General features: G+C 32.1%; 1 protein-coding gene across 2 annotated transcripts in view; it reads left to right on the plus strand.

Moving 5' to 3' along the window:
* The window catches only part of LOC116840803, a 57,252-nt gene that overhangs the window by 21,354 nt on the left and 26,305 nt on the right, over positions 1–9,593 (plus strand). The window contains exon 2 of one of the 2 annotated variants that reach the window (XR_004377502.1): positions 7,299–8,702. The exons of the other annotated variant lie outside the window; for it this stretch is intronic. The gene's annotated coding sequence lies outside the window, so the exon portion shown is untranslated. Of the gene's footprint in view, positions 1–7,298; positions 8,703–9,593 lie in introns of those variants that run through there. 2 annotated transcript variants of the gene reach the window in all.

The following is a 9,593-nucleotide window of genomic DNA, read 5'->3' on the forward strand; positions in this document are numbered from 1 at the left end:
CTATATAATTTTTGTTCACTTTTATGTGTTCTACTTATATTTTTCTTTTGGTCCGTCTTACATGGCATACCCTGTATATACAGTTACAAACTTCTATAATTATATACACATTAAAAAGGCATTTATTTGCTGAAGTCGGTTTAAGAATCAGATTATGCGGATTCATCCGTCCTGCTCAGAGTTAAGATTAAGTAACTAGAGAATAATAATGATATTCGCGCGCGCGCGCGGCACATCATATGTTCACAATATAATATGAAATGTTCTCAATACATACTGAGTAAAAGTTTCATATGCGGACGCAAGAATATCTTCTGCATATTTTCAAAATATCATAGTACGAATTTTGAATATTAATGGAATACAGTCTATGTTTGATACTGTACATGTTCAGGATCTGCTTATGCTGTATGGTTTCTACGTAGAATAACGTAAAAAATTGATTTATGCTAAGAAAATTATGATTCCAATTAAAAAAATATAAGCTGATCTTAAAATAATCTTTAAAAAACATCTCAATATTATAATAATGTAATACTACCGTCTAATATCCTCCTTGAAAATATACTTTTGTCTAAAATATATATATTTTTTTAAAACGTATTTTTTTAAATATTCGGTCGTTTCAGAACTTTTTGACTGTATATAGTCAAAAGTAAAATGTTGCAACACTTTTTGATGTTTTTTCTGTACGTTATCGATGTCCTAAATATGCTAGACATTATATATATTTTACGTTATCACAGTATCTACGAAATTAACAGAGTAAAGAATTTAACGATTACTTATGATCCGATAATATTCTTTATATAGATTTAGATGTAGTTAAAAGCTAAATATATACATTAGTCAAATCTATTAACAAATAATAGCTTCTAATAATAGCTTATTAACTAATAATAGCTATTAATATTAAATTAAATACAGGCAATCTTAAATTCAAAGAAAATAACTCGACAAGGATTAATTGCAATCAAATCGATTTTTCCAACCTCGTTTTATTTATAAACATAATCTGACAAAGTACATTTTATATTTCTCGTATTTTTGTTTCACACACATTTTACATTTTCTTCTCTTTTTCCACATATGTCCCAAGAAAACCTTTAAAATCAAAGAATACTCTTAAAATTCTATATATGGTTCCTATAGATGGTTGGGAGAAAGTGAAAACAATGAATTATTACTTAAGTTAATACTACCTTAATCAAGGACTAATTTTCTTTACTGGAGTTTCTTTTATTAATTATTTATTTATGCATTTTTACTAAATCAACTGATAAATAAGTGAATTAATAAAAGAAATAAAGAAGTAATAGTTTACATAATTGTAATATCGTACATATATATTTATTTTACATAATTTTGTTTTAAATTGATATTTATTATTTAGATAGCGAAATAAATGTACAGAAACGTAATTTTGTTTGATAAAGAAATTTATGAATAGTAAATGAATAGTAAATTTATGAATAATCTCTTTGATGCATTATGAATTTAGCAATATAATAAATATGAACTTAGCAGTATTATTACTAGTTATTCCTGCATACATTTGTGATAAGAGTGAATCGCTACTGTTCCAATCGTGATTTTGGGCGAATAACTTCTTTAAAAACTTCATTATCCATTTCATTAATTTGCAACATATACGCTTAAAAGTACCTTTGCAGCATGAGTTCTGAGAGAGTGGGGCTGAGAGAAAGTGTAGAAAAATATATAAGTAACAAAAAATCGGTTTTTTTAGTCGCTATTTAACGAAGTGATATAAATACCTACCGTCATACAATAAAATCGTACGAATTTGGCTTACGCATTTGTTCATTTCCATCAACACGTATATTGTCTTTTTCGGTAAGTAGAAATGCTTTACAAAGCAACCTCTTCTAGATAACGTACACATATGGTAAATACGACTACCAGGTTTATGGAAATAAAATATACCTATATAATCTTTAGATATCTTGTCCAAATCCTTGCCAGCAGTGCAGAGCAAGATATCGAGCCGTTCCTTAAATAATGAATAAAAAATTATATTTAATTTAGCGAGGTATACAATGTATTTTTAGATCTAAATACCTTTGACTTCATTGGTCAAATTGGTGCATAGAAAATGATAGAATATGCTGGCTTTTCCAATGGTAATTTCGCATCGCTTTTTTGAAACATATTTAAAAATTTTCATTAAATAAATTGTATTATAGATTATCATATCCTTCATAAATATATATTTACAATAATATTTATGTTATACAGTGTTTACAATAAAATAGTACTTTAATATAAGTACATCTAGATAGTATTAAATTATACAATATTTATATTACACAATTTATTCATGAATTTTCTTAAATGCGTTTTAAAAAGGGAGATACAAAATAATTGGAAAAGAAAGCCAGCATTTTCTTTCATTTTCTACCCATTATTTTGAAAAAAGTTGCCATACATATGCATTTTGAAAAAAGTTGCCATACATATGCATTTTACATCCAATGAATGACATAACACCGTACATATTACACAATCATATTATACAAGTGTTTTTATGGATATCTTATTATGCTAATAAATATCAACAATATCAGAAGCAAGATATAAACGATTCATGTTACTATTGTGTAACACTAGTTAATTGATTCTTGTACTCGCCTCTCCTTATAACAACCGAACGCCGTTCCCATTCGTTTTCGGAAAAAGTCTCCTCTCCCTCCGGACGTCGAGTACTACTCATTCCAAAAACGTCCCGTGAATCACCCATAGACTGTCCGTTTTCCGTGGAACCACCCTGTGCAAAGAAAATTTTCACAAATATTTACGCCTTATATTGTAGGTATGTTGTACTGACGATTTCTGCCGCTATATGCTAGATAAAAAAAACTTATTTTCTTGTCATTTTGATATATCGTGATTTTGTATTCTACCTGAGTAACGATATGAGAGTCATTACCGATGGGGTAATTATCGACTATAACGGAGCACCCTCTAATGACCTTCACCTTGATATATATTATCAAGGACACTGTCCTGAGTGACAATCAAAAGATTTTAGCCGGCGCTTATTGGTTAAAAAATTATTAGCAAAAAAGTTGCATGTATGTAATGAATGTAATTTTTGGACACCGTATATAAATAAAAAATCGAATTTGTAACTTAAGAGGATGCCTACATACACACACACACACACGCGCGCTCGCCCGCCCGCCCGGGCGGGCTCGCGGTGTGTGCATGTATTTCTATTATATAAGATGTAGTAAAAAGAAATCCATTATTTTTCCAATTGATGGCTTTAGTAATATCTGTATCTCGCGTTGTATAAGTGCGATCGGTTTACGCTAGATGGCGTTAGAAAGATAAGATTTCGTACTAAAAAAACTTCTCAGACAGTTTTGTGATTGTTTGACTCAGTATTGTTTGAGCGCGCGTCAAAGATGGACACCAAGAAAAATACTCAAAGAGAAAATACGGCATATTTTACAGTTTTTCTTCGATAAAGGCGAAAACGCAAACCAGGCGGCTGAAAATGTGAATAGTGTTTATGGTTCTGATACTGTAACAGCCAATCACGCACAATTTTCGATTCGTCGATTCCGTTCCGGTAATTTTGATGAAAAAGATGCACCACGCTCTGGAAAGCCAATTGTCGAAAATGTCGATAAAATAATGGAAATTGTCGAGTCCGACCGTCATGTAAGCACTGTTTCGATTGCCCATGAGCTAAACATTGCACAAAAAAACCGTTTGGAACCACTTGAATAAGGCTGGATACAAAAAGAAGTTCGATGTATGGGTGCCACACTAGTTAACGCAAAAAAAACCTCATGGACCGAATTTCCATCTGCGAATCGCTGCTGAATCGCAACAAAATCGACCCATTTCTGCAGCGGATGGTGACTGGTGATGAAAAGTGGGTCACTTACGACAACGTCAAGGGAAAACGGTCGTGGTCGAAACGTAGTGAGCCGGCGTAAACTGTGGCCAAGCCAGGATTGACAGTCAGGAAGGCTTTGCTGTGTGTTTGATGGGATTGGCAGGGAATCATCCACTATGAGCTGCTCCCCTACGGCCAAACTCTTAATTCGGACCTGTATTGTCAACAATTGGACCGTCTGAAGGAATCAATCGCCCAGAAGCGGTCAGCTTTGGCCAATAGGCGAGGAATTGTGTTCCATCAGCACAACGCCAGGCCACACAGATAGTGACTCGCCAGAAGCTCCAGGAGCTTGGTTGGGAGGTTCCTATGCATCCACATTATAGTCCGGACCTGGCACCAAGTGATTACCACCTGTTCCTGTCTATGGCGAATGATTTTGCTGGTGAAAAATTCGCCTCAAGAGAAGCTTGTGAAAATCGACTGTCCCAGTTTTTTGCCAATAGGGACAAGGGTTTCTATGAGAGAGGCATAATGGAATTACCTTCAAAATGGCAACAAGTTATCGAACAAAACGGTGCATATTTGACCTAAATCGGATCATTCTAACTATGCTAAATAAAGCCTTCAATTTCATGCAAAAATAATAGATTTCTTTTTACTATACCTTATATATGCATGATTGTTATAATTTTGCAAAACTTCATAAAATGAATGTAATTTTTCAACATCCTATATACAAAACATTTAAATTTGTAAATTAAGAAGATGCCTACTACACATACATAACTTATAATATTTTTTTTTTTAGTAAGTTCTGCAATCTCGAACGACTAGCGGGGGGCTGCGCCAACAACTAACCTAATCCAACCTATCGTCATATTAAGCGTCAGTCATTGTTTATTAAAGTGTTCAACTTTTGTGTTAATGTGACCATAGGTTGGGTTAGGTTAGTTTTGAGGGGGGGGGGCGCAGCTCCCCGCTAGTTGTTCGATATTGCAGTTATTATTCGACACTGCTCGTTAACGGTACACAGTATCGAAAAATTGTAATATATTTTTCAAACTTCTTTCATCAATAACTCTTAAAAAACAATGAGCGCCGGCTAAAACCTTTTGATTGTCACCGAGGACAGTGTCCTTGATAATATATATCAAGGTGGAGGTCATTAGAGGGTGCTCCGTTATAGTCGATAATTGCCCAAGAATTTTCCGCCCCTACAGCCCCTTGGGCGGAATTATCGAGAGAGAACTGCAATAAGTAACGATATAACGATGGACATTAGTGACTAGCATTAATATATTCCCGCGTCTCATTCATTTACGTAACCAATGTAATAGAACGTAATCAACTGTGAATAACAAATTAAATATAAGAAATCGATCGATAAAAAATCGAGGAAACAAAATAACAAATCATCGTGTATCACATTTATTTGTCATATATTTACACTTTAAATCAAATGACTACAATTATCACTGCAAGTGGCGAAATATTTGCAATCCTTTTCTTTCCATTTCTTCAAGTATGGTATTTGGTAATTCCAGTTTCTCTAAATCCTCTTTCGTCAATATGCTCTTCGTTGTTATCCTCTTCATAATAAATTGCAAGGAAAAATCCCTCAGAGAATAATCTGGCGAAATGCAGAAAAATATATAAGAAACCAAATATCAGCCGTATTTGGTGAGTCAACATAATATTGATGCTTACTATGAGAGGATGGAAGGATCGATATCACATTTACTACGTTGCTCCTTTGCATACTGACATATATTTTTTTTGCTTGATCGAATTTACATTACCTTACACAGATTTTCTTCCCAGATATCAGAATTACTTCAGATAATGGACCATTATGGAAATAAAATATGCCTATGCGATTATTAGGTTCCCCATTCTCATTTTGATGAACAAAGTATTGGTGTAAGTTTCTAATTAGAACGTCAGCGTAAGGAAACTTGTCTCTATTTTTGTGGCATATTATATATAGAAAGCGGTAAAGAAGATCTAGAACAATAAATAGTAAAAGAATAATGTTTAATTCAGTGAGGTATACAATGCGCTTCCAGTAAATACTAAATACTAAATACGTCTGACTGGTCATACATACTCATATTAGTAAATAGTAAATAGTAAATAGTATAACATCATGCAATATACATTCTTATGGGAATATTATTAGACTATACAAATTAATTATATTAGAAACATAATACAAATATGTTATGCAATTGTTGTATAACATGCTTTCCCTGTACAAGTTTAATAAATGGAAATATGAGAATGTAAATAAAAAAATATTATTGTTAAACTTCTTTGACAACAGAACGTACCCAGGTAGCAAGGTGACGTCAAAAGACGTCATTTAGACGCCATTAAGACGTCTATGACATCTTAATGACATCTTAATATCGTTTTTAGACGTAACCTTGCGACTGATTTAAAGTCTATTATACAAGATGGAACTCGAAAGTTCCAGCCAGACACTAAGATTTTACGGAAAATTTAAATTTGAACAAAAAATTTCCTATAAATAGAATAAAGATGCTTATTTAAAAAATTAATGTCCCATAATCACGGTTTATATACATTTTTGCAAATATGTAGAGAAGCATATGTTTAATAAAAATACCGAAACAAAATTCGTAAAGAATTAAATTATCTTTCAAATAAGATCAACACAATTGTAATACGTTACATAGGTTGTGAGATAACCAGTTTCAAATGTACAAAAAAAGTGTTATTTTCGGGTATCGACGAGAAAGAGAAAAAGATAGAAATTTTTAAAATACTCTTCATTTATGCTGTTATAATTAAAGTTTATGCTGTAAAAAATTAAATAGCAAGTACTCACGCCAGTCATAAATCCTACGGTACCACTGCTTTCTAGTGCGTCTGTTTGATTTACAAATTGGATAAACTCTTTGAGTTTGAATTAAATTTAATATTTCATTATTATTTAAATTATTTATATTAAAATCTTGTTCTTCTTTTTTAAACTGAGTGAGAAACATTGTCACGGCTTTTTTAAAATGACAACACAATATATAGCTATCAAGTAAATAAGGCCTAAAAAATATACCCCTACCTTCCACTTCTATTCCCGCTATTTCTATAATGAACAGCTCAAATATCTCCAGCGACTTCAAACGAATAACATTCGGAATATTCATCTTGTACAATTGACAGAACTGCAAACCAGAATGTATGTTTGTATGAATTTCTTCGAAATAGTCTAAATTAGCTTGGAAGTAGTGGTGTATGATGTGAAATTTGACAGTACTTTGCCAGTTATGTTTATTTTAGCATAAACGATAGTATATTTATGCGAACAAAAATCTATGGCAGACAACGTTATACTTGTTAAATAAATACTTGCAATTTTACTAGAAAGTAGAGAAACGTGCTTATTCGAAACTGAACTGGTCAGGTTTCAGGGTTAGCCTTTATATACCTGCGTGTTCGCCCCTCCTTATAACGAAGCCCTCCTGCCCGCCATGCTTAGGTCGTTTTTGGAAATAGTTGTTGAATCTGTACAAGGAAGGTTTTCGGAAATGTTTACGCCTCATATTGTAAGTGAGCTGTAATAACGACATCCGCCGCTGTATGCTTCTTTGCAAGGTCAAACTGAACTAACTTTCTTTTCACTTTGATGTATCGTGATTTTGTATTCTACCCGAATAACGATTTGAGAGTCATTACCGATGGATTTACACAATAAAATTCATAATGAAATTCAGAATACAATACTCTCTTGATAGCTTTCCTTTCGATAACTTTCCGTTTCCAAAAATTTTACGCCCCTACAGGCCTTTGGGCGGAAAGTCATCGAGAGAGTATTGCAAGAAGTAACGATATAACGATGGACATTACTAACCGACACTAATATATTCTCGCGTCTCACTAATTTATGTAACTCACGTAATAAAACGTAACCAACTGCGTATAACAAATTAAACATAAATCGGATAAGAAATCGATGAAACAAAATAACAAATCATCGCGTATTAAATTTATTTATCACATATTTACACTTTAAATCAAATGACTACAATCATCACCCCAAGTGGCGAAATATTTGCAATCCTTTTCTTTCCATTTCTTCAAGTATGGTACTTGGTAATTCCAGTTTCTCTAAATCCTCTTTCGTCAATATGCTCTTCGTTCTTATCCTCTTCATAATAAATTGCAAGGAAAAATCCCTCAGAGAATAATCTGGCGAAATGCAGAAAAATATATAAGTAACAAAATATCAGCCGCATTTGGTGAGTCAACATAATATTGATGCTTACTATGAGAGAATGGAAGGATCGATATCACATCTACTACGTTGCTCCTTTGCATACTGACATATATTTTTTTTTGCTTGATCGAATTTATATTACCTTACACAGATTTTCTTCCCAGATATCAGAATTACTTCAGATAATGGACCATTATGGAAATAAAATATGCCTATGCGATTATTAGGTTCCCCATTCACATTTTGATGAACAAAGTATTGGTGTAAGTTTCTAATTAGAACGTCAGCGTCAAGGAAACTTGTCTCTATTTTTGTGGCATATTATATATAGAAAGCGGTAAAGAAGATCTAGAACAATAAATAGTAAAAGAATAATGTTTAATTCAGTGAGGTATACAATGCGCTTCCAGTAAATACTAAATACTAAATACGTCTGACTGGTCATACATACTCATATTAGTAAATAGTAAATAGTAAATAGTATAACATCATGCAATATACATTCTTATGGGAATATTATTAGACTATACAAATTAACTATATTAGAAACATAATACAAATATGTTATGCAATTGTTGTATAACATGCTTTCCCTGTACAGGTTTAATAAATGGAAATATGAGAATGTAGATAAAAAAATATTATTGTTAAACTTCTTTGACAACAGAACGTACCCAGGTAGCAAGGTGACGTCAAAAGACGTCATTTAGACGCCATTAAGACGTCTATGACGTCTTAATGACATCTTAATATCGTTTTTAGACGTAACCTTGCGACTGATTTAAAGTCTATTATACAAGATGGAACTCGAAAGTTCCAGCCAGACACTAAGATTTTACGGAAAATTTAAATTTGAACAAAAAATTTCCTATAAATAGAATAAAGATGCTTATTTAAAAAATTAATGTCCCATAATCACGGTTTATATACATTTATGCAAATATGTAGAGAAGCATATGTTTAATAAAAATACCGAAACAAAATTCGTAAAGAATTAAATTATCTTTCAAATAAGATCAACACAATTGTAATACGTTACATAGGTTGTGAGATAACCAGTTTCAAATGTACAAAAAAAGTGTTATTTTCGGGTATCGACGAGAAAGAGAAAAAGATAGAAATTTTTAAAATACTCTTCATTTATGCTGTTATAATTAAAGTTTATGCTGTAAAAAATTAAATAGCAAGTACTCACGCCAGTCATAAATCCTACGGTACCACTGCTTTCTAGTGCGTCTGTTTGATTTACAAATTGGATAAACTCTTTGAGTTTGAATTAAATTTAATATTTCATTATTATTTAAATTATTTATATTAAAATCTTGTTCTTCTTTTTTAAACTGAGTGAGAAACATTGTCACGGCTTTTTTAAAATGACAACACAATATATAGCTATCAAGTAAATAAGGCCTAAAAAATATACCCCTTCCTTCCACTTCTATTCCCGCTATTTCTATAATGAACAGTTCAAATAGCTCCAGT

This window comes from Odontomachus brunneus, unplaced genomic scaffold, assembly GCF_010583005.1.
Source record: "Odontomachus brunneus isolate Ranch 3 - 2012 unplaced genomic scaffold, Obru_v1 Obru_scaffold_001, whole genome shotgun sequence".
Classification (NCBI taxonomy): domain Eukaryota; kingdom Metazoa; phylum Arthropoda; class Insecta; order Hymenoptera; family Formicidae; genus Odontomachus; species Odontomachus brunneus.